This window comes from Scyliorhinus canicula, chromosome 2, assembly GCF_902713615.1.
Source record: "Scyliorhinus canicula chromosome 2, sScyCan1.1, whole genome shotgun sequence".
NCBI lineage: Eukaryota > Metazoa > Chordata > Chondrichthyes > Carcharhiniformes > Scyliorhinidae > Scyliorhinus > Scyliorhinus canicula.
The window spans coordinates 9,845,477-9,870,724 of NC_052147.1; the positions used below are offsets into that span (position 1 = coordinate 9,845,477).

A 25,248-nucleotide genomic window follows, 5' to 3' on the forward strand; every position below is an offset into this window, starting at 1 on the left:
TGTTTTCTCCCAACAACCATGTTAAAAAAGAATAATCTTTATTATCACAAGTAGGCTTACATTATCACTGCAATGAAGTTGGGGCAGCACGGTGGCGCAGTGGTTTAGCCCTGCTGTCTCACGGCGCCGAGGTCCCAGGTTCGACCCCGGCTCTGGGTCACTGTCCGTGTGGAGTTTGCACATTCTCCTCGTGTTTGCATGGGTTTCACCCCACAACCCAAAGATGTGCAGTGTTGGTGGATTGGCCACGCTAAATTGCCCCTTAATTGGAAAAAATGAATTGGGTACTCTAAATTTATTTTAAAAACATTACAATGAAGTTACTGTGAAAATACTGTATATTTCTCCATTCCGGGGCAGCATGGCTGCTCAGTGGTTTAACCCTGTTGCCTCACGGCACCAAGGTCACAGGTTCGATCCTGGCTCTGACTCACTGTCCGTGTGGAGTTTGCACATTCTCCCCGTGTTTTGCATTGGTTTTTCCCCCGCAACCCAAAGATGTGCAGGGTAGGTGGATTGGCCACGCTAAATTGCCCCTTAATTGGAAGAAATGAATTGGGTACTCTAAATTTATATTTTTAAAATATTTATCCGTTCCAAGGGTTTACAGTAAATCTCAAAGCTTTACACTGATGGTACTTATGTTTTGATGGCCTAAATGTATTTACTGAGAAGTTTGTTTTTGTGGTTCGAATGTGTGCAAATTAAACTTGGTCATTTTCAGCTAAGGTCAGAATATGGCAAGGTACAAAGCAATTAATCTGGCTGAAGTAACTGCTTCCTTTTATGTTTAGTGATTCTGGACTTCATTCAGTGGGTAGAATGTATTGTAAGTTAGACCACAATATCAGTCAAACCATGACTGTTAGTAGTTAGTCTCGGGCTCATCTAAATGTTGTTGTAAGCGATTACCTTTTATTGGCTACTGATGAGGCAACACAGACATTTCTTTCTGACTTATAGAATACTGCATCGGTTCAGATTGTCATCCCTGAGTTTGTACATTGCAATAATGAGCATCTTCCCAAGTACTTTGAATGTGAAGTGCTCTGGGATGTCCTGAGGTTGTGAAAGGCACAACATAAATGCATTTCTTTCCTTATTTTGAATAGCAATAGGTTTCTTAGGGTTCCAAGGAAGAGTCACTTTGGACTCTAAATGTTAACTCCTTCTCACTCCATGGATGCTGCCAGACCTGAGTTTTTCAGCTTTTCCTGTTTTTATTTTGGTTTTGTTAGGGTTTCTCGGTGGTTGTAGAATCCCTACAGTGTAGAAGGAGGCCATTCGGTCCATCAAGTCTGCACCGACCCAAAAGGAGGGGGAGTACGAACGATTATTGGCCGAGATAGTTGAGGTGGACAGGGAGTGTTCGAAGGCCCCCACCGTGGAGGCATTGGCGAAGAGAAAGAAGTTACAGGGGTAGTTCGACAGGTTGACGACGGGAAGGGCGGTTTGGCAGCTACGGTGGGCGAGGGGGGTGCAGTATGAATATGGAGAGAAGGTGAGCCGCATGTTAGCCCATCAGCTATGGAGGCAGGTGGTGTCTAGGGAAATATTGAGGGTACAGACAGGGAAGGGGGAGGTAGCGCGGAGATGGGGAAGATAAATGAGGCATTCAGGGAATATTAGGAGGAATTGTACTGCGGATACCCTGCCTCGTTCCGATATGCAACCCAAAACGCCATGAGCTCATCTCATTGGTCCGTATACTCGCCACCGGGGCCATTTACACCAGATGCATCCATGCCACAAACTTTCGCCCAGAGGGGCGGATCCGGGAGACGGGCGGGGGTGGGGGGGGGGATGGTGAAGATGGGGATTATGGGCGGTTCTTAGATGGGTTGGAATTTCCATGGTTGGATGAGGAGAGGAGGCAGGCGCTTGATGAGCCTCTGGAGCTGGGAGAGGTAATGGAAACCATAAGAAGGATGAAGTCGGGGAAGGCTCTGGGACTGGACGGTTACCCGGCCGAATTTTATAAGGTGTTTGCAGCGGAACTGGCACCACACCTGCTGGGGGCATTTAACGAGGCACCGGAGAAGGGGGAGCTGCCGGAGACAATAACACAGCCGATGATTATGCTAATTACAAAGAAAGGGAAGGACCCATTAGATTGTGGGTCATACAGGCCCATATCGCTGTTAAATACGGACGTGAAAGTGTTGGCTAAGTTAGTGGCAGTGAGATGGAAGGATGCATTCTGGGGGTGGTTGCAGAGGATCAAATGGGCTTCGTGAAGAGCAGGCAACTCTCTAGTAATATAAGGCGACAATTGAATGTGATCATGGCCCTGTGAAGAGGACAGGCACCGGAGGTAGTGGTGTCAATAGACACAGAGAAGGCATTTGATAGGGAAAGTGACAGTAACTGTTCGAGGTCCTGGGAAGGTTTGGGTTTGGGCGAAAGTTTGTGGCATGGATGCATCTGCTGTACATGGCCCGGTGGCGAGTATACGGACCAATGAGTTAAGCTCACGGCGTTTTGGGTTGCATGTTGGAACGAGGCAGGGTATCCGCAGTCACCGCTGCTGTTTGCACTTGCGATAGAGCCCTTGGCAATGGCCCTTTAGGGGGTCAGCAGAGTGGTAGGGGATTAGGAGGGATATTAGGGTGGCACCGGGTTTCACTATGTGGATGACTTGCTATTATGTGTCAGACTCACTGGAGAGTATGGGGAGGATTGAGCCGACTTAGAGAGGTTTGGGGCTTTTTTGGGTTATATGTTGAATGTGGGGGAAAGTGAGGTGGTCCCGGTGAATAATGTTCCCCAATCCCCGTAACACAGTAACCCCACCTAGCTTTTTTTTACACTATAAGGGAAAATTTAGCATGGTCAATCCACCTAACCTGCACATCTTTGAACTTTGGGACGAAACTGGAGCACCAGGAGGAAACCCACGCAGACACTGGGAGAACGTAGAAATTCAACAGTCACCCAAGGTTGGAATTGAACCCGGGTCCCTGGCCCTGTGAAGCAGCAGTGGTGCCACTGTGCTACCGTGCCGCCCAGTTAGCGAATGAAGAAGATACACTCGGTTTGTTCTCTGGTCTCTATTTGTATTCGAGCTTGTGAGACAGAGTTATATTTGATCATTTCTGTGTTCCTAGGTGGGGCTGGGGGGATGGTGGGGTGCTGGGGAAAGATAGTCTTCTTGCTCGTGCCCCATTTAGGATTATTACTGGAAAAGTAGCTTGTGTGGGTGTTGGGGAAGGACAGGATTGGGCTTGGCTCTGAAACATCACTTCCGTAGTGGAGTGGTCCAGTGATATTTGTGTCCAACCTTGAATAAGAAACAGCCACTTCAGCAATGTAGCAGAGAGCTGCTAATCCCTATTAGAAGAAGTAGGAGCAGGAGTAAGCCATTTGGCTCCTTGAGCATGCTAAACCATTCAATAAGGTCGCAGCTAACCTGATGGTAGTCTTAACTCAATTTTCCTGTCTGCCCCTTTAAATCTTAACTCTCATCGATCAAAAATTTGCCTGACTTAGCCTGAAATATGTTGAATGACCCAGCCTCCACTCCTCTTCGGGAAGTGAATTCCAAAAACTAATGACCCTCTTGAGAAATTTCTTCTCATCTGTCTTTCAACTGTGCCCCCTAGTTCTAGACTCCCCCGCGAGGGGAAACATCCTCTCAGCTCCTCAGAATCACTTGTGTTTAGGTAAGATTACCTCTCATTCTCCAATATTCCAATGAGTATGGGCCCAACCAGCTCCATTTTCACTTGTAAGACTAGTCCTCCATCCTAGAAATCAGCAAACGTTCTCTGAATTCCTCCCAGTCGAGGGATATCCATCCAGTAAGAAGACCAAACAAAATGGTACATGATATTCTAGGTGTGGCCTCACCAATGTTCTGCATAATTGTAGCAATTCTAGTCTACTTCCCTACCCCATCCCTCTTGCAATAAAGGCCAACATTTGTCTTCCTATGGATACCTACAAGAGCATGAGTCAACATCTCCAGGAATGGGGAAATTTGGGGACAAAATTGTGTGAATTTGATATTTCCTGAATGTGAGCTATTGGCAGTCTACCTTCCCAGACCCAGTAACGATTTGGCAGATTTCCTGGACATTTACTGGAATCATTTATTTTCCGTGTTATATTTGCGGTGTACAAATTGGTTACTCTTTCCCTAGATCATAACAGTGACTATAATTTCTTTTAAACTTGTTCACGAGCTGTAAACTATTTTGGATTGTGCTTAAGTGTGATAGATAAATAGGGAGGAGGTTTCCCCTCTCCCCAATATTGTCGCAGGCACCCATCTCCCTGATCTTAAACAAAGATAAGGACCCGGAGCAGTGTGAGTTGTACCGTCTGATATTGCTGCTGAATGTTGATGCTAAGCTTTTGGCGAAGGTGTTAGCATCGCGAATTGAGTACTGTGTGCCAGGGGTGATAAGGGAGGACCGGACGCGATTTGTGAAGGGAAAGCAGTTGTCGGCGAATGTGCGTAGGCTACGTAATGTAATTATGATGTCCTCGGAGGGGCAGGAGGTCGATGTATTGGTGGCAATAGACACGGAAAAGGTCTTTGATCGGGTGGGTTGGGCATATTTTCTGCAGGTGCTGGGGCGGTTCGGGTTTGGGCAGGGGTTTGTTGATTGGGTTCGGATGTTGTACAGGGCTGATGGCGAGTGTCCGGAAGAACTGGATGAGTTTGGGGTACTTTGGGTTGCATCGTGGGATGAGACAAGGGTGCCTGTTCTCCCCATTGCTCTTTGCCTTGGCGATGGAGCCATTGGCAATGGCGCTTAAGGTATTGAGGGATTGGAAAGGGATTGAGTGGGGGGTGCCGAGCATAGAGTTTCGCTATATGTGGATGATCTGGTTTAGCTCAGTGAGCTAGACAGCTGGTTTGTGATGCAGAACAAGGCCAGCAGCGTGGGTTCAATTCCCGTACCAGCTGAGAATTCTGAATTCTCCCTCTGTGTTCCTGAGTAAATTGTTCATTAATTTATCTTTTCAAATATATTAAAATGCCTTTCTCAGGGCAGCATGGTGGCGCAGTGGTTAGCACTGCTGTCTCACGGCGCTGAGATCCCAGGTTCGATCCCGGCTCTGGGTCACTGTCTGTGTGGAGTTTGCACATTCTCCCCATGTTTGCGTGGGTTTCACCCCCAAAACCCAAAGATGTGCAGGGTAGGTGAATTGGCCACGCTAAATTGCCCCTTAATTGCGGAAAAAAAGGAATTAGCCACTTTAAATTATAAAATATATATATATATATATATATATATCGGACCCTTGGAGGGGTTATGGAGATTTTGAGGGAATTTGACTGGTTTCTGGGGTACAAATTGAACATGTTTCCGATCAATGCTAGAGGACAAGAAAGGAGGTTAGGGGAATTGCCGTTCAGGGTGGTGGGGGCAAGTTTTAGATATTTAGGAATCCAAGTGGCGCAGTTGCACAAATTGAACTTGGTAGAATCTGATTAATTATTATTGGGCAGTTAACATTGCGATGGTGAGGAAATGGGCTGTGGAGGAGAGATCAGTTTCTGGCGAATGGAGGCGGCGTCGTGTAGGGGAACGAGTTTGAGGGCACTGTTTTTGGCACCTCTTCCATTCTCGCCGGTCAGGCACTCCGTGAGCCTGGTGGTGGTTTTGGCGTTGGGTGTGGAGTCAGTGCGTATTGGGCTGGAGGGCATGTCGTTGTGGACACCAATATGTGACAACCATAGGTTTGTGCCAGCAAGGCTGAATGCGAGGTTCCGGCGGTGGCGGCAGGTGGGGATAGAATACTTTAGGGGCTTATTTATATTGGGCAAGTTTGCTGGGCTGGAGGAATTGCATGAGTTGCCCAAGGGGAACTGCTTTCGCTACCTGCAGGTGAAGGATTTCGTGAGGAGAGAGGTGCCGCCCTTCCCGGGGCTGCCATCTCCGGTGTTGCAGGACAAACTGTTGTCGGACGACGATATCGGGGAGGGGAAGATTTTGGATATTTACAAGGAATTTATGGAGAGGGAGGGCGCTTCGGTGGAGGAGGAAATTACGTGCGAGTGGGAGGAAGAGCTGGGAGGGGTGGCCTTGCGGAGGGTAAACGTGTCCTTGTCGTGTGTGAAGTTAAGCCTCAACCAATTTAAGGTGGTGCATAAGGCCCACGTGACAATAGTGAGGATGAGCAGGTTCTTTGCGGTGCTGGAGGACCGATGTGGGGGTGTGCAAGGGGGGGGGGCGTGAATCACGTCCACATGTTTTGGGGCATGTCCAGTCCAAGACTGAGGGGGGTCCTGGCTGCGGTTCCCTTCCTGTGGCTGGAGAAGGTCAAGTACTCTTTGCGGGGGTCGGTAGAGGGGTTCACCCGGAGGTGGAAACCGTTCATTGATTTCTTCAAGGAGGATTGAGGGGTCAATGCGGGGGGATAAGAGGGTAAAAATTGAATGATACTATGTGAATGCAAGTTAACCCTTTGTTTTACATTTTTTCCTGGCACATGGTATAGTACAAAATCTGTTTCCATCCCTCATGGCTCAAAGATTGCTTTTTGAATAGCTTTTGCCCAGTACCAAAAGTTCCGACCATAATCTATTAATTGTAGCAGAAGGGCTAGTCGGGGTGAGTGACGAGTTGGTCCTGGGCTGATTTGCACAAGTGATGAAGCCTTAAGTGTACATGCAATACAGAACCAAGGACTGACCCTCCACATGTCCGTAATTCATCTCTTGACCATCTGTTATTGTGTACAAAATATACAAACCATTTTTTCAATCATGTTTTCCTTTGTGACAAATCGCTAGTGTTGTCCGGGTGAATGGAGTGCACAAATGAGGATGTAGCTGCACAGTCAGTGATGAATAATAACTGGTGCTGAGTGTGACACATCAATGCCAGATACTCTGTCTTTGGAAACCTTTTTTGTTTTTGTTTTCTCTTTTATCCCAAATTAGGAACCTTCAGGTTTATACATGGAGTCAGAATTGCCTGTTACATCCAAAATGTTTCATGCAAGTGAATGTCAAGGTTTGTTTTTGAAAACGTGGATGGAGATGTTGCATCAAATTTTGCCTAAATCAGTAATTTGTTTTAATTCTCGATTGATCGTGGGCAAAACAAATCCAGTTCGAAATATAGTGCAACCTGGGGGATGAGGGGGGGGAAAGGCATACCAGAACAATCTTGACCGTAAAGGAGATATCAAACAACACACAGCCATTATAAAATGTTAAATGGCGTGTGGTCGACAACATAGTAGCGTTGTAAAAACTAGGCCTTGAATGTAAGAATGTGGTAGCAACATTAACTTTTTTCAATTATGGACTGGAGAAATGACTAATGAAGGTCCTTGAGCTAGCACATGTTGATAAGAGAGTAACAAAAACAGGTGGTGGTTAGATCATGTGATAGACTAGGGTGGACGCACTGTGGGGGGCGGACTGGGGTGGGCGCACTGTGGGGGGCGGACTGGGGTGGGCGCACTGTTGGCAATCTTCTGTATCCACCTGTATGCAGCTAGGAAAGCTTTAGCCACCAAACCTCCAGAGTAGAGAAGGCATCTTGCGAGAAGTGAGAAATCTGTGAAGGGTTTGGACTCATTGTTGGGTGGAGGGGCACTTGTGGTACTTGGGGCCAAAGGGAATCAAAGGATATTGGGGTGGCATGGAAGGTGTATTCATGCTATTGAGTTGGATGGCACATGATAATATAAAAAAGTCTCCTGTCCTATGGAGGGGTACTGTTTTTTTCCACCGCCTCCTTTTTTAAATATGCAAATTCTGTTACTTGAGCTGTTGGAAGTGAGGAACATTTTTCCTAATGCAGTACCTAGAAACATAGAAAATAGAAGCAGGAGGAGACCATTCAGCCCTTCGAGCCTGCTCCGCCATTCATTGTGATCATGGCTGATCATCAAGTTCAATACTCTGATCCCGTCTCCCCACCCATACCCCTCGATACCTTTAGCCCCAAGAACTATATCTAATTCCTTCTTCAAGTTGCACAACGTTTTGGCTTTAACTACTTTTTGTGGTCGCGAATTCCACAGATTCACCACTCTCTTGGTGAAGAAATTTCTTCTCACCTCAGTTAAAAAAACTGTCCTCAAACTATGACCCCTAGTTCAGGACTTCCCTACCATCGGGAACATTCTTTCTGAACCCATCCTGTCTAATCCTGTTAGAATTTTGAAATTTTCTATGAGATCCCCTCTCACTCTTCTAAACTCCAATTAATATAATCCTAACCGACTTGGACTGTCCCCCATATGACAGTCCCACCATCCCAGGAATCAGCCTGGTAAACCTTCGCTGCACTGCTTCCATAGCAAGAACATCTATGTTCTATGTTCTATCCTTCCTCAGATAAGGACACCAAAACTGCACACAATACTCCGGGTGTGGCCTCACCAATGCCCTATACAATTGCAGTAAAACATCTCTATTCCTATACTCAAATCCTCTTGCTATGAAGGCCAACATACCATTTGCCTTCTTTACAGCCTGATGTACCTGCGAGCCATCTTTCAGCGACTAATGCACAAGGACACCAAGGTCTCGCTGAGTATCCACCTCGCTCAAAATAAAAAGAACAAAGAAAAGTACAGCACAGGAACAACCCCTTCAGCCCTCCAAGCCTGCACCGACCATGCTGCCCGTCTGAACTAAAACCCCCCACACTTCCAGGGTCCATATCCCTCTATTCCCATCCTATTCATGTATTTGTCAAGACGCCTGTTAAAAGTCATTATTGTATCTGTTTCCACTACATCCCCCGGCAGCGGGTTCCAGGCTCCCATCACCCTCGGTGTAAAAAAGAATTTGCCGTGTAAATTTCCTTTAAACCTATGCCCCCTAGTCATTGACTCTTCCACCCTGGGAAAAACTTCTGACTATCCACTCTGTCCATGCTCCTCATAATCTTGTAGACTTCTATCAGGTTGCTCCTCAACCTCTGCCGTTCCAGTGAGAATAGATCAAGTCTCTCCAACCTCTTCTCATATCTAAGCCCTCCATACCAGGCAACATCCTGGTCAAGCTTTTCTGTACCCTCTCCAAAGCCTCCAGACCCTTCTGGTAGAGTGGCGACCAGAATTGAACTCTATACTCCAAGTGGGGCCTAACTAAGGTTCTATAAAGCTGCAACATGACTTGCCAATTTTTAAACTCAATGCCACGGCCGATGAAGGCAAGCATGCCGTATGCCTTTTTGACTACCTTCTCCACCTGCATTGCCACTCAGTGACCTGCGTACCTGTACACCCAGATCCCTGTGCCTATCAATACTCTTAAGGATTCTGCCATTTACTGTATATATTATATATAACAAACAGCAAAAGTCCCAGCAGTGATTCCTGAAGAACGCCACTAGTCACAGCCCTCCATTCAGAAATATACCCTTCTACTGCTACCGTTTGTCTTTATGACCGAAGTCCTACCCACATCAATAATCTTCCTCACCTCCTTGAAAAACCTGATCAGGTTTGTGAGACACGACCCTCCCCTTCACAAAACCCCATGCTGCCTCTCGCTAATATGACCTCTTCTTTCCAAGTGGGAGCAAATCTTGTCTCGAAGAATCCTCTCCAATAATTTCCCTACCATTGACATATGGCTCTGGCCTGTAATTTATCCTTGAAATGAAATGTAAATTGCTTATTGTCACAAGTAGGCTTCAAGTGAAGTTACTGTGAAAAGCCCCCAGTCGCCACATTCCGGCGCCTGTTCGGGGAGGCTGGTATGGGAATTGAACCGTGCTGCTGGCCTGCCTTGGCCTGCTTTCAAAGCCAGCGATTTACCCCTGTGCTGAACCAGCCCCAATACCCTTGCTATCCTTCTTAAACAAAAGAACAACATTGGTTACTCTCCAATCCTCTGGGACATCCCCTTTCGTCAGTCGTGATACAAAGATTGCTCTCCAGGCCCCAGCAATTTCCTCCCTTGTTGCCCTCAGTATTCTGGGGTATATCCCACCAGGCTCCTTTCAAGACCCCCAATACCACCTTTTTGGATCTCAATATGACCCAAACCATCTACACACCCTTCCCCAGACTCATCATCCACCAAGTCCTTGTCTTTGGTAAATACTGACGCAAAGTACTCACTTTTAATAGCTTGCCCATTTCCTCTGGCTCCACACGTAAATTTCCACCCTGTCCTTGAATTCAAACACCCATTCAAATAATAATCTGCCTTCGTATGTTTGCTACCGAAGCGGATAACCTCACATTTATCCACGTTATGCAGTGAAGGTTTACCAGACTGATTCCAGGGATGGCGGGACTGTCATATGAGGGGAGATTGACTAGGTTGGGATTGTTCTCACTGGACTTCAGAAGAATGAGGGGGGGGGGGGATCTCATAGAGACTTATAAAATTCTAACAGGACTAGACAGGGTAGATGCAGGGAAGATGTTACCAATGATGGGTGTGTCCAGAACCAGGGGTCACAGATTGAGGATTCAGAGTAAACCATTTCGGACAGTGATGAGGCATTTCTTCACCCAAAGAGTGGTGAGCCTGTGGAATTTATTACCACAGGAAGTAGTTGATGCTGAAACTTTGAATATATTCAAGAGGTGGCTGGATATAGCACTTGGGGAGAATGGGATCAAAGGCTATGGGGAGAAAGCAGGATTAGGCTACTGAGTTGGATGATCAGCCATGATCGTGATGAATGGCGGAGCAGGCTCGAGGGGCCAAAAGGCCTCCTCCTGCTCCTATTTTCTATGTATCCATGTATGTGCCCACTCGCTGAAGTCTGTCCGAATCCCGTAGAAGCATCTCTGCATCCTCCTCACCGCCAGCTCGCCCTCCCGCCCAACTTAGTAGCATCTGCAAATTTGGGAGATAACACATTTAGTTCCCTGGTCCAAATCATTAAAATATAAATGTGAACAGTTGGCGGTCCTTGGCACAGATCCCTGGGGTCCCCCACTAGTTGTTGACAGAACGACCTAGGGAAAGGTTAGTGAGCATTGGGAGTCACTGGTGGTAGCATTTGATGGTTGCAGGCAGCATTTGATGGTTGCAGGCAGCGTTAGGACCCGGAGGATCTCTGTGCTCGGTGTGGTGCGATGAGTTGGAAAAGGACAGGAGGGGAATCGAGGATGCCTTCAGTGTGCGGGCTGTGATTTTTCATTTCTCCTGTGGTTTTTTTTTCGTTGTTGGGGATATTATTTTACAACTGGGGCAGGATTGAAGGGGAGGGGGAGGGAGAGAGAGAGAGAAAGAGGGCAGAGCATTGTGTGGCGGAAAGCAGCAGCGTGTGTGGATTACCGGGAGGAGGATGAGCTGCAGAGCCGTGTGGGGGAGCCGGAGCCGGGGCGGCAGCGGAGAGGCAGCGGCCGGAGCAGCAGCAGCAGCGGCAGGAGCGGAGCAGACACAGAGCCGGCATTAACAAGGTTACTCACTCGCTCACCCTGTCGCCTGCACTGCACAGAATCTTTTATTTTAAAAAATTCAACACATCACCCGAGCGATGCTTTGGGAATGTTTCCACATCGATCCGATCCAGGGAGAGAAAGGAGAAGGGGGGGGGGGGGGGGGGGGGGAGACGCTGGGGCCGCAGCGGCGGCTGCCTACTGTGGGTGACCCTGTGCTGCACAGGCAGAGCAAGGCAGGGTGGGCAAAGCAAGGCAGGGTGGGCAAAGCAAGGCAGGGTGGGCAGAGCAAGGCAGAGAAGACACAGCAGGCATGCAGGGCAGGGAAGGCAAGGCAGAGCAGGAGGGCAGGACAGAGCAAGGCAGGCTGGGCAGGGAAGGTAAGGCAGAGCAGGAGGGCAGGACAGAGCAGGCAGGCTGGGCAGGGAAGGCAGAGCAGGAGGGCAGGACAGAGCAAGGCAGAGCAGGCAGGCTGGGCAGGGAAGGTAAGGCAGAGCAGGAGGGCAGGACAGAGCAGGAGGGCAGGACAGAGCAAGGCAGAGCAGGCAGGCTGGGCAGGACAGAGTGGGCAGGGAAGGCAGAGCAGGAGGGCAGGACAGAGCAAGGCAGGCTGGGCAGAGCACACAGGGCAGAGCAGGCTCTCTGTGGCCAGCCGTGGCTCTTTCTCTCTCTCTCTATTTGTTGCAATGGTGTGTGTAAAATGTGTGAGGGACGGGCTCTTCCCTTGTCTGTCCCCCTCGCGATTGTCATTCATTATGTCGCCTCCACTTCATTGAGACCAGAGGTTTGAGCAGTAGCAACCAATCACTTTCAATGTTGTTGCTCTGTCTTATTCTCTCTCCTCAAGTTGCCTTTATTAAATTAACCGCTCCTCTCCTCCCCCCCTCTACATTGTTACAGGGTCCCGGGTTCGATTCCCGGCTTGGGTCACTGACTGTGCGGAGTCTGCACGGTCTCCCCGTGTCTGCGTGGGTTTCCTCCGGGTGCTCCGGTTTCCAACCACGAGTCCAGAAAGACGGCTTGTTTGGTGAATTGGACATTCTGAATTTTCCCTCAATGTACCCGAACAGGCCCCGGAGTGTGGTGACTAGGGGATTTTCACCGTAACTTAATTGCGGCGTTAATGTAAGCCTACTTGTGACAATAATAAAGATTATTATGTGGCTTCGCCGAATTCACCGTATCGGGACGGTAGTACCCACTTTCCCTTTTTCAGAAGGCTGATTACAGTTACACCCTCTTTAAGCATGTTTGGGCCGGGGATGTTTTTTATTTAACACCTCCTAACTTTACAGTAGGTTACTGAAGAAGCAATAGGTTATTGGATTGTATTAGTTGGAGTGTTTGTAACCCAGTGGGGGAGGGTTAAATACATACAAATCGTGATCGATTTGCAGCTTCCTTCAGTCTGTTTTGATGCCTTGAAGCATGTTTGCAAACGGTGGGAAGACGATCTCGCACTGTATGAATGAGCAAAGTACTTGCTGTCGAACTTCAATGCCTCAGGTTGTCTTCCTCCGGTCATCTTTGTCTCTTGCCGTTTAAAAAAAAAATTATTGTGCAAATTCCGAACCGTTCAGAAAGTTGAATCCTTTATTTGTAATCGGCTGAGATGTTTAAACGGAGGTCCCCTCTCCCTGTTGTCATGGGTCAGGTCGCTGCTGAAGATCCTGTGGGACCAAATGAAGACTAGCTCTTTGCCTGCTCAAGCCAGCCAAACAAACATTTGAACTGCCCTTCTTCATCTCCCGGCTGTGGGAAATTGGTGCCAAATTTCCTAGGATTTAAAAAAAAAGCATTAGTTTGTCTAGTGTGGGCAGCGTAATCAAAGACCCTTCCCACCCAGCCTACTCGCTCTTCCAACTTCTTCCATCGGGCAGATACAAAAGTCTGAGAACACGCACGAACAGACTCAAAAACAGCTTCTTCCCTGCTGTTACCAGACTCCTAAACGACCCTCTTATGGACTGACCTGATTAACACTACACCCCTGTATGCTTCACCCAATGCCGGTGTTATGTAGTTACATTGTGTACCTTGTGTTGTCCTATTATGTATTTTCTTTTATTTCCTTTCTTTTCATGTACTTAATGATCTGTTGAGCTGCTCGCAGAAAAATACTTTTCACTGTACCTTGGTACAATAGACAAAGTCCGAATCCAGAGTGCATTAAGAGAATCAAAATAAATGACCCCCGCCAATATAGTGCTCCATTATAACATGTATGCTTAAAAGTACCTGAGACCAAAGTTCATTGCAACATGTCTATCAACTTCTTGTTTCTCATTAATTTGAAAATGTGGAACTCCATGCCTCTCACCTTGCTTCCTCTTGTATCATGGGCGATTTAAAAACCCAAACTAGGTGGCACCTAATTGCTGTCTCTTGATTTATTTTGCCCTCTGTGCAACAATTTTCAATCTTATTCACTGGCTTGTTAGTTTTGACTTTTTTTTGTTTCTCAGTTCAAAGTAATTTAGCTCTTTGGTACACTGAGGTTTTATTGAAGCATCCAGGGTGACTTTGTACATTCATAACTGGGGCTGTCCAGTTACTGAATAGTGTTGATAAAGGCTGTGTCAGAAATGAGCACTAATGCACACTTCTTTTGAGAATGGAATTATGTATCAGTAGAGTGGGATGTGCTGCCTCTGGTCATTAACCTCTCATTTGTAAAAAATATTTTTTTTTTCCAATTAAGGGGCAATTTAGTGTGGTCATTGCACCTGCCCTGCACATCTTTGGGTTGTGGGGGTGAGACCCACGCAGACAAGGGGAGAATGTGCAAACTCCACACGGACATGGCCCGGGGACAGGGATTGAACCCGGGTCCTCAGTGCCGTGAGGCAGAAGTGCTATCCACTGTGCCACCTTGCCGCCTGCAATTAACCCCTCAAAAGCTGACTTGCTTGTTGCAGGACATTTTCTAATGACTGCTTTTAAAATAATAAGATCCATACCTTATTGATATTGTACCAAGGTCAATATTTTGAGTACATGATGCATGAGTGACATTTCCTTTTTAGTTTGTACATCTGACGAGATTACCAAGGCTCCATGATTTAGAAGCGCTGTTTCAGAAAAAAAGAAATTTAGAAACATCCTGTGTGGAGTTTGCACGTTCTCCCGGTCTCTGCGTGGGTGTCCTCTGGTTTCTTCCCACAGTCCAAAGGTGTGCAGGTTGCGTGGGTTGGTCATGTTAAATTGCCCCTTAGTGTCCAAAAGGTTAGGTGGGTTTACTGGGTTGCGGGGATAGGTTGGGGGCATGGGCCTAGGTAGGATGCTCGTTCGGAGGGTCGTCGGTGCAGACTCGATGGGTTGAATGGCCTCCTGCAGTTTAGGGCTTCTATGATGAACACTGGAAAGAGACCATCTCATGAAACCGAGTGTCTTGCAATGAAATCTGCAAAATGTAGTTCACAGCTGATAGGCTGGCCACAAAAATATTGTTAACCAGGTTTATGATATTTGTATTTTATTTTGGTCTGGGTTGCAACCGAAGGGGGGGGGGGGGGGGGGAGAAATGAACTGACTATCTGCATTGTCAATGGAAATTATATTGAAGATAATTTGAAATGCTGTTTTGTATTGTTTAAAAAGGACGTATTAGGTTGCAGACAGATACAATTTTCACTCCAATTCAATTTTCCTGGAAATTGGCATAATGCAATTTAAATGAATATTGCTGTTCCAGTTAGCAGATCTACACCAGATAATTTTATTGGCACCTTTGACACCCTCATTTGACCAGAACAAATTTGGAGTACAAGTAGGAGATTTGGCCCCTTGAGCCTACTCCACCATCTGCTGAGATCATGACTGATCTGACTGGGGCTTCTGCTTTCCTGTCTGCTCCCTTTTACCTTTAGATTCTTGATGACAAGGGAGTCGGTCTAATTCTCCCTTTAAAATATTCAATGACCCCGCCTCTCCTACTGTCTGGGAAAGAGTTCCACAGACTAACAGCCCTCCGAGAGGAAAAGGTTCTCCGCATCTCCATCTTAAATGGGAGACCATTTGACCTTTGATGCAGCACCTGGTGAAATACCTATTGGAAATCGAAATAAACCACATCTTCAGGTTCCCCTTTATCCACGTTGCAAGTTAGCTCCCCAAAGAAATCTAATAAATTAGTCAAACATGATTGCCCTTTCGCAAAGCTATGTTGATTCTACCTGATTGCATTGAGATTTTCTAAGTGCCCTGCTGTAACCCCCTTAACAATAGATTCTGGCATTTTCCCTATGACAGATTTTGGCTAACTGGCCTGTAGTTCTCTGATTTGGGTATAGGGTGGATACGTGGGTTTGAGTAGGGTGATCATGACTCGGCACAACATTGAGGGCCGAAGGGCCTGTTCTGTGCTGTACTGTTCTATGTTCTATGTTCTATGATTTCTGTCTGCCTCCTTTCTTAAATAGAGGAATCACGTTTGCTGTTTCCCAATCTGACGGGAAATTAAATTTCCCGAATCTAGAGAATTTTGGAAAACTAAAACAAATGCATCTACTATCTCAGCAGTCACTTCTTTTAAGTCCCGAGGATGAAGTCTTCAGAACATCCCAAGGTGCTTCACAGCCAATTAATTACTTTTAAAGGGCAGTCACTTGTTATGTACTGATTTAGCTCAGTTGGTTTGTGATGCAGATCAAGGCAGCAGCCCGGGTTCAATTCCCGTACCGGCTGAGGTTATTCATGAAGGCCCCATCTTCTCAACCTTGCCGTTCACCTGAGGTGTGGTGATCCTCGCGTTAAACCACCACCAGTCAGCTTATTCCCCCTTAAAGGGGAAAGCAGATTTCGGTCATCGGCGACGATGGCGACTTCACTAGTCAGTCTAACACAGGGTTTCTATTAAGAATCTGTTTACCCTTCTCTGGTCGAAGGAGAACAACTTCAGGTTGTCAAGTGATTTTATGTAAATGAACTTCTGCATTCCTGGTGCCTCTATAATAAACCTTGGCAAAAACTCATAGCAAACAGCAATTCTTGTGTTTTTGATTTGGCCAAATACTCGACTTTGAGTAAAAGCCCCCTGGCATTGTGTTATTTAACTTCTAACTGCTAACAGTTTGATGCTACTCGAGTTGTGGTCTTGTTTACTTTTTGTCACTTTGATGTTAGTTCACTAAAATTGAAACTTGTTTAATGTTTTCTCCATTTTAATTTGCAATTCAGTGCTAACTTCTGTTAAGGTTTTGGGAGGAGCAGTTAGGACAATTCAGGAGTTTGATGTGCTAATTAGGAAGGGAGTAACAAATAATGAGAGAGAAACACATGAAGAATGGTGGATACACACATTACTTTGCTGTTACTTCAAACCAGCAGCAGTACATGCCAGTAGACCCTGTTTGGATAAACTCTGGATTAAACAAATAGGGATAAATTGCTGAACTTTTTCACTGAAGTCAAACCAATATATCAGAATGCACGCTGCTTTTAAACGTTGGGTTCAATGGACTCAGGACAGAGGTGGTCTTGAACAGAAGTTCTTGACTTGTCCCAGTTCCTAAGACAGCAATGACTGTATTTTAATATAATTTACAGGCTACTAACCAATGACGTTTCCAAAAGAGGGATTATTGGCTTAAGGGGATAGGGTTGAAGTGAGGCCTTAAGTGGGTCGGTGCAGACTCGATGGGCCGAATGGCCTCCTTCTGCACTGTATGTTCTATGTTTAAAAAAATACAACATCTTTCGTCTTTGGGATGGGGACAAGTAAAGAAGTAAATGTATTGAAACTAAACATTTGATGCCTAGCAGTTAATTTACTGCAATGCCTACCTTTGCCAGTGATTATTGAGTGGGTTCCAAGTATTATTTTCTGGGACTGATTTAAGGATTGATACTATTGAAAACAAATGGCTGTCTTGAGTTTTGAAGATTTTTTTTTGCATTTCTTGAAAGGAGAGGATATTATAATTAAGCTGCTAGATTGTATTTTTGTAATGTTCGATTTGTCGGTGAATTTAGTCACTGAGTTTGGTAGAGTGGGTTCCCCACTGTCATCTTTTTTGAAAAATTTCGTAAAAATAAATTGAGAGTACCCAATTCTTTTTTTTTCCCCAATTAAGGGGCAATTTAGCATGGCCAATCCATCTACCCTGCACATCTTTGGGTTGTGGGGGTGAGACGCAGACGCGGGGAGATGTGCAAATTTCACATGGACCGTGGGCCGGATTCGAGCCAGGGTCTTGTGCTTTATGAGGACCGCTCCACCAGCAGTCTGCCTGAGCCGAATTTTGTTTTCTTCATGCCTTAAGGTTATTGAATCGTAAAATAGCACAGTGCTGAAAGAGGCCATTCGGTTCATTAAGTCTGTGCCAGTTCCTTTGTCCACTCTGCTACTCTCCTCGTGTCCCGCAGCTTATTTTTCTTCTTCCAATATTTATCTAATTGCCATTTATTGAATTTGTATCCATCACCTTATCTGGTGGTGGATTGGTGCAGTAAAGTTTTTTCTCGAGTTGCTTTTTGTTCTTTTGTCATTCAGCTCAAAGCTGTGCCCTCTGGTTATTGACCCTTTGGCAATTGGAAATGATTCATCTTTATTTACTCTGTCTGACCGTTCAGGATTTTAATAGCCTCTGAATCAAATCTCTTGACTTTCTCTGTTCCAAGAAGAATAACTCCAGCTTCTTCAGCCCAGTCTTATCACAAAACCGTCACGCCCAGGACCGTTTCAGTAAATGTCTTCTGTACTTTTTCCAAAGCTTCATGCCTAAAGTTGGTGCCTTGCATTGAGCAGAATATTTCAACATGGAATGAACTAGTGCTTTATGTAGTTTTTACTTCTGTTTGATGAATACTTGGTGTGATTGTGTGCTTTAGTTGAGGAGTTTTGCTTACATGTGATGTAATTGTGCATGATGCTCTGCTGTTGTAACCCTTCTCCCTCCTTTGTCACAAAGTCCACTGAAATCCACATTGTGCTCAACATTTATACCATCTGTAAAATTATGATTTCCACAGAGCACTCTTAATAAGACGTGCTCCTGACTTAATGGGCATTTCTCCTAGATCAAAATCCTTTCAAACCAATAATAATAATATTAAGTTACTGTGAAAAGCCACATTCCGGCGCCTGTTCGGGGAGGCTGTTACGGGAATTGAACCCGTGCTGCTGGCCTTGTTCTACATAACAAGCCAGCTATTTAGCCCACTCTGCTAAATCAGCCCCTCACAAAACAGAGCATGAGACAAAAGTCTGCTGCGGCTTGAATTCTTACAAAAGATTGTCTGATATTTTTGATCCAAAACAGTTTGCTCCTTTACCAAAATTTAAACCGTGCCCTCTTGTGGAAGAGACACTGTTGTCGAGAGGATTGTCTGGCTTGTAAAGGACGTGTTCAGATTCGCTCATTCGTGCTGGCACAGGAAGTTCAGGGTGTCCAATAACCGACCAGAGGCACAGTTACCATGGAGATTAAGAGAAGACACTCCCACCTTAAAAAGGATATCTGTATTTCTGTTCAGATGCATGAAGCATTAGCCTCTGCTCACTTTCTCATGTCATCTGTTGAAACCCGAGTATCTGCCTGTCAAAAGAAGGTCATTTAATCAATTGCTGACGTGGTGCCCCAGCTTTAGTCAGCAAGGTTTCCCCCCCCTCCCCCTTTTTAATCGTAAGAAACATTTTGTTATAAATGTTGCATGTTAAGAAGAAAATGCAAGTAATGCTACACCGAAGAACTCCGTTTATTTCCTCCTGTCGATGGTTAACGGGGTTGTTGCAGAAAGTAAACTGACCTAAACGTGAAACTTGCCGCAAGACATTTGCATGGAGAAATCCATTTAGGGCAGCTATCCAGGCTGGGTCTAACGGTCTGTCCTGTCTGTGTGAATGCACCACAGCTGAAGTCCCAAAAGCAAAGGTTGTGTTTGCTCAGTTCTGACCTGCTCTTTGAAACCTGCAGCTTAGGCCTTTTTCTCCATGGGAGAGCATGATCGGTGATTTAGCCTTGTTTATTTGTCTATTGGTATACAATTGGTTGAATAATGATCAGCTGCACGTACACAGCATACGTTCGAAGTAAATTTAAAATGAGCAAAATCAACTCCCTTTTAAAACAACAAAAAAAAACCCACCTTGAGAGTATTTTGGTAAACCTGGTAAAAAATAACTGTTAAGTTACGTGCAGCAATTTAAAACATTTGGAAAGGTTTTAATCGTGTTTAAAACCGAACGCACAAGAGTCTTACAGCAGCCTGTGTAAGTTCAAGGATTTCCTGTTGGTGGGAGCTGTTTTTTTTTATCTGAGGGAAGGTCTGTTGGCAGGAAATGTGTCAGTCGCTTGTTTTCTTGAACTGAAGGAAGTGAAAAGGATTCGGTGACTTGCTGACTATGTGCAGTCCGTTCTCTTCTGTTTTCTAAAGCCCTGACAAAAAGAAAAGTCAATGGCTTTGTTCTTCACATCTGAACCTGGAGTTTGGGGGAACTATACTTGGAGAAAGTGATGCCATTTTCTTGAGAGGTATTGAAGTCTCAGTGTTTCGGTGTCTTCAAACTGAAAGTACGTTGAACTGTGGCCACTGTCAAAGGTCCTTATTTGCATCAGTATTTGACATTCTGGAAATAATTGAACAATCAACGTCGGAGCAGCTGTGCAAAAGAGTTTTTGAGTGTGGCCGGTTTGCATACTTGGCTGTTAATGATTGGGAAGACATATACTTCACTGTCTCCAGTTCCAAGCCGCTGCTGCTCAGTAGTCTGCACAGCAGCCATATGTTGGCAGGAGCTGCCTGAGCAGTACTGTGGTTTATATAAACAACTTGTGTTTCTTCTGAAACCTTCATACTTCAGGATGTTCTTTATTTTCAAAGAGCATTTTGTGCACAGGTTTTGGGATGAGCTGATTAGTGATATTAATTAGTTTGACTTTTTTCTCACGATAACCTTCCAGTTTCTAATGTACAAAAGTGTTTTCTTGTTTGGGTGAAAAAGTAGACTCTGTAGACTGAAACAAAAATCTACAGACGCTGGAAATGTGAAGTAAAAACATGCACAAAGTATTCAGCAAGTCTGGCAGCATCCCAAGGAAAGAGAAATATAGAGTTAATGTTTCAGATCGATGATGACCTTTCATCAGAGCTGAGTATAGTTAGAAATGCAGGAGGTTGGGCAGCACGGTGGCGCAGTGGTTAGCACTGGGACTAAGGCCCTGAGGACCCAGGTTCGAATCCCAGCCCTGTCACTGTCCGTGTGAGTTTGCACATTCTCCCTGTGGGTTTCACCCCCATAACCCAAAGATGTGCTGAATAGGTGAATTGGCCACGCTAAATTGCCCCTTAATTGGAAAAAAAAATTGGGTACTCTAAATTTAAAAAACAAGAGAAATGCAGGAGGTGGGAAGAATAAAAGGGAACGTCTGTGATTGGGTCAAGGGCAGGTGAGCGGATGATTTAACGTTTGAAAGTTGTAATGGGAAAACAAACAGAAGATGTCTTTACGAGGTGTGAATGGCAGGATAGCCACCGTCTCAGTGCAAAGTAAGGGGGATCAAGAAAGGAATAAAAAAAACAAGTTAACAATAAAAGTAAGTAACATGGGATGTGAAATCATAATCTAAAATAGTTAAACTCCACATTGAGTTCAGAAGACTGTGAGGTGCCCAGTCAAAAGGTGAAATGCTATTCCTCGAGCTTGCAATGAGCTTCATTGGAGCACTGCTGCAGGCCAAAGACAGGTCAGAGTGGGAATTGAAATAACAGGTGATAGGAGCTCGGGGTCACACTCTACTGAATGGAGATACTCTTTATAAAGCAGTCCTCCAATCTGTGGTTGGTCTCTCCCAAATTAGATAGACCAGCAAATACAGTATACTAAATTAAAAGAAAGAAAACTAAATTGCTGTTATGGTGCTTCGCTTGGCAGGGGTGAGACTTGGGGTGGTGAGGACAAAGCGGTCGACTCCACAAACATTCACGACCTCCACCACTGGTGCACACTGGCAGCCGTGTACCATCTAAGGGTGCACTGCCGGAACTCACCAGGCCTCCTCAGACAGCACCTTCCAAACCCACAGCTACTGCCATCTAGAAGAACCAGAGAAGCAGATGCCTAGGGGTACCACCTGCAAGTTCCCCTCCAAGCCACCCCAAATCCTGACTTGGAAATATATTGTCATTCCTTCACTATTGCTGGGTCCAAATCTTGAAACACCCTCCCCAATAGTGTACCCACACAACATGGAATGCAGCATGAAGGCAGCTCATCGCTACCTCCTCGAGGGCAATTAGGGATGGGGTAGGGTGAAGGAGGAATGAGGTAAAATAATAGGTGGTGTATCTCTTGCGCTTGTCATAAGAAAGGGAGACATATGGGTAGCTGAGGAGTAGATCGGTGTGTCGCAGAGAATGAATGGAATGGTCCCTTCATAATTCTGAAAAGGGGATGGAAAGGAAGATTTGTTTTGTTTTTAATTTAGAGTATCCAATTCTCTTTTTTTCCAATTAAGGGGAAATTTAGTGTGGCCAATCCACCTGCACATATTTGGGTTGTAGGGGTGAGACCCACGCAGACACGGGGAGAATGTGCAAACTCCACACTGACAATGACCCGGAGCTGGGATCGAACCTGGGTCCTCGGCGCCGTGAGGCAGCAGGACTAGCCACTGAGCCACCCTGCCCCCTCCCGGCTGAAGGTGGCAGAAATAGCGGAGAATTATCTATTGGATGTGGGGACTGGTGGAAGGTGAGGGCAAGATTGCTTTGTGGGGGATGGAAAGTGAGGAGTGCGGGGAATGGAATGGACATCATCGAGGGTCGCGGGATCCGCTGTTGGGGGAAAAGGAATTTTGGATGTGCTAGCATGGAAGTTTGTATAGTCTGAACAGATGTGATGGAGAAACTGAAAGAATGAAATAGAGTCCCTACAAGAAGTGGAGTGTGAGGAACTATAGTTGAGGTAGGCGTGGGTGTCCGTGACTATTGGTTAGCAGCCTCTGAGAAGTAAACAAAGGGAAGAGAGGAGTCTTGGTTGGAGCAGGTGAAGGTGAGGGAAGAGTGGAAATTGGAAGCAAAGTCATTGGAACTTTCCGGTTAAGGACAAGAGCACAAAGTGGCACTAAGGTAGTCAACAATGGAACAGAAAAATGATGAAAGTGGGGGTTTGAGTAGAACTGGAATAAGAAATGTTCCACTTTTCCTACTAAAAGGCAGGCACACCTAGTATCCAAGTGTGTACCATAGCGGCACCCTTTATTTGGATAAAGTGAGTGGAGTCAAAGCAGAAGTTGTTCAACATGCCAAGACGTTCAACCAGGTGGGGATGAGAGTTGTGGTGGATGTGGATTGGTTGGGCCTAGCAAATAGGATTGGTAGAATCATTATCAATAGCTGTTAGCTGGAAGAAAAAGGGGGCAGAGGTTAAAGATCCGAAAAGGATGAACTTACGTTGGATCTGGAAGACTGCAAAATGCCTAACTTAATGGGAAGATGCTGGTCTTCAAGTTAGTTTCATTTGAAGAGTTCAGGAAGCTGACTACAGAGCAGGGTCAGTAAATTATTAATTGGGTGATCTGAAGGCCAGAGATTGTTAGTGAGCTGAATAAAGGTGTTCCGCAAAGTGGGACATTTATTTTCCCGGTGGCATGGCAAGGTGTCACAGTAAGTAGCACTGCTGCCTCACGGCGGCTGGAACCTGGTTTCAATTCCGGCCTCGGGTGACTGTGTGGAGTTTGCACCCCCCCCCCACAACCACTGTGTGGGTTTCCTCCGGGTGCTCCGGTTTCCTCCCACAGTCCAAAGATGTGCAGGCCAGGTGGATTGGTTATGCTAAATTGCCCCTTATTGCCCAAGCGGTTAGGATGGGATCTGAGGATAGGGTGGGGACTCTTTCGGAGGGTCAGTGCAGACTCGATGGGCTGAATGGCTTTCTGCACAATGGAGTCTGTGTGAGACCACATCCGGAGCAACGGGTGCAGTATATTCGATTGAAAGTACTAGCAAATCGCTGTTTTACCCGGATGAGGTGTTTGCAGTCGTGGACAATAGGAAGGGAAGACATTAAAGGGTAGGTACTGAATCTGATAATGTATACTATTTGTGGGAAAGGACAATCAACATCCATGCCGGGATAGCCACAGACATTGGCTTAGATTATAAAGTTGATTTGTTGTGTAACTTGATTGACAGTAAATATTTCTCAAATATTATCAGAGGGAAGGTTAGGGGTCATGCAGGGGCTGTGCCCTATTCGTTTTCAAAAAGCATTGAGGAAGAAAAAGAGCATCAGAAACTTTTTTTCTGCAACCTGGGGAAGCGTTAAATGGATATTTTTCGTCAGTGTTTACACTGGAGAAAGACAATGTTGTCGAGGAGAACACTCAGGTTCAGTCGACCAGGCTAGATGGAATTGAGGTTTAAAAGGAGGAGGTGTTAGCAATTTTGGAAAATGTCAAAATAGATAAGTCCCCTGGGCCAGATGGGATTTATCCTAGGATTCTCTGGGAAGCCAGGGAGGAGATTGCAGAGCCTTTGTCCTTGATCTTTATGTCGTCTTTGTCGACAGGAATAGTGCCGGAAGACTGGAGGATAGCAAATGTTGTCCCCTTGTTCAAGAAGGGGAGTAGAGACAACCCTGGTAATTATAGACCTGTGAGCCTTACTTCGGTTGTGGGTAAAATGTTGGAAAAGGTTATAAGAGATAGGGTTTATAATCATCTTGAAAAGAACAAGTTGATTAGCGATAGTCAACACGGTTTTGTGAAGGGTAGGTCATGCCTCACAAACCTTATTGAGTTTTTTGAGAAGGTGACCAAACAGGTGGATCAGGGTAAAGCTGTTGATGTGGTGTATATGGATTTCAGTAAGGCGTTTGATAAGGTTCCCCACGGTAGGCTATTTCAGAAAATAAGGAAGTATGGGATTGAAGGTGATTTAGCGGTTTGGATCAGTAATTGGCTAGCTGAAAGAAGACAGAGGGTGGTGGTTGATGGCAAATGTTCATCCTGGAGTTCAGTTACTAGTGGTGTACCGCAAGGATCTGTTTTGGGGCCACTGCTGTTTGTCATTTTTATAAATGACCTGGAAGAGGGTGTAGAAGGATGGGTTAGTAAATTTGCAGATGACACGAAGGTCGGTGGAGTTGTGGATAGTGCTGAAGGATGTTATAGGATACAGAGGGACATAGATAAGCTGCAGAGCTGGGCTGAGAGGTGGCAGATGGAGTTTAATGCGGAAAAGTGTGAGGTGGTTCACTTTGGAAGGAGTAACAGGAATGCAGAGTACTGGGCTAATGGCAAGATTCTTGGTAGTGTAGATGAACAGAGAGATCTCGGCATCCAGGTACATAAATCCCTGAAAGTTGCCACCCAGGTTAATAGGGCTGTTAAGAAGGCATATGGTGTGCTAGCCTTTATAAGCAGGGGGATTGAGTTTCGGAACCACAAGGTCATGCTGCAGCTGTACATAACTCTGGTGCGGCCGCACCTGGAGTACTGCGTGCAGTTCTGGTCACCACATTATAGGAAGGATGTGGAAGCTTTGGAAAGGGTTCAGAGGAGATTTACTAGGATGTTGCCTGGTATGGAGGGAAGGTCTTACGAGGAAAGGCTCAGGGAATTGAGGTTGTTTTCGTTAGAGAGGAGAAGGCTGAGAGGTGACTTAATAGAGACATATAAGATAGTCAGAGGGTTAGATAGGGTGGACAGTGAGAGTCTTTTTCCTCGGATGGTGATGACCAACACGAGGGGACATAGCTTTAAATTGAGGGGTGATAGATATAGGACCGATATCAGAGGCAGTTTCTTTACTCAGAGAGTAGTAGGGGTGTGGAACGCCCTGCCTGCAACAGTAGTAGACTCGCCAACTTTAAGGGCATTTAAGTGGTCACTGGATGGACATATGGATGAAAATGGAATAGTGTAGGTCAGATAGGCTTCAGATGGTTTCACAGGTCGGCGCAACATCGAGGGCCGAAGG

The 25,248-nt window shown here is 45.8% G+C and overlaps 1 protein-coding gene across 4 annotated transcripts in view; it reads left to right on the forward strand.

The window, feature by feature from the left end:
* The window catches only part of foxn3 (forkhead box N3), a 368,703-nt gene that overhangs the window by 20,457 nt on the left and 322,998 nt on the right, over positions 1-25,248 (forward strand). Inside the window, exon 1 of one of the 4 annotated variants that reach the window (XM_038773529.1) lies at positions 11,050-11,346. The exons of 2 other annotated variants lie outside the window; for them this stretch is intronic. The gene's annotated coding sequence lies outside the window, so the exon portion shown is untranslated. Of the gene's footprint in view, positions 1-11,049; positions 11,347-19,466; positions 19,800-25,248 lie in introns of those variants that run through there. One more of the 4 variants, XM_038773537.1, reaches the window with a different exon arrangement.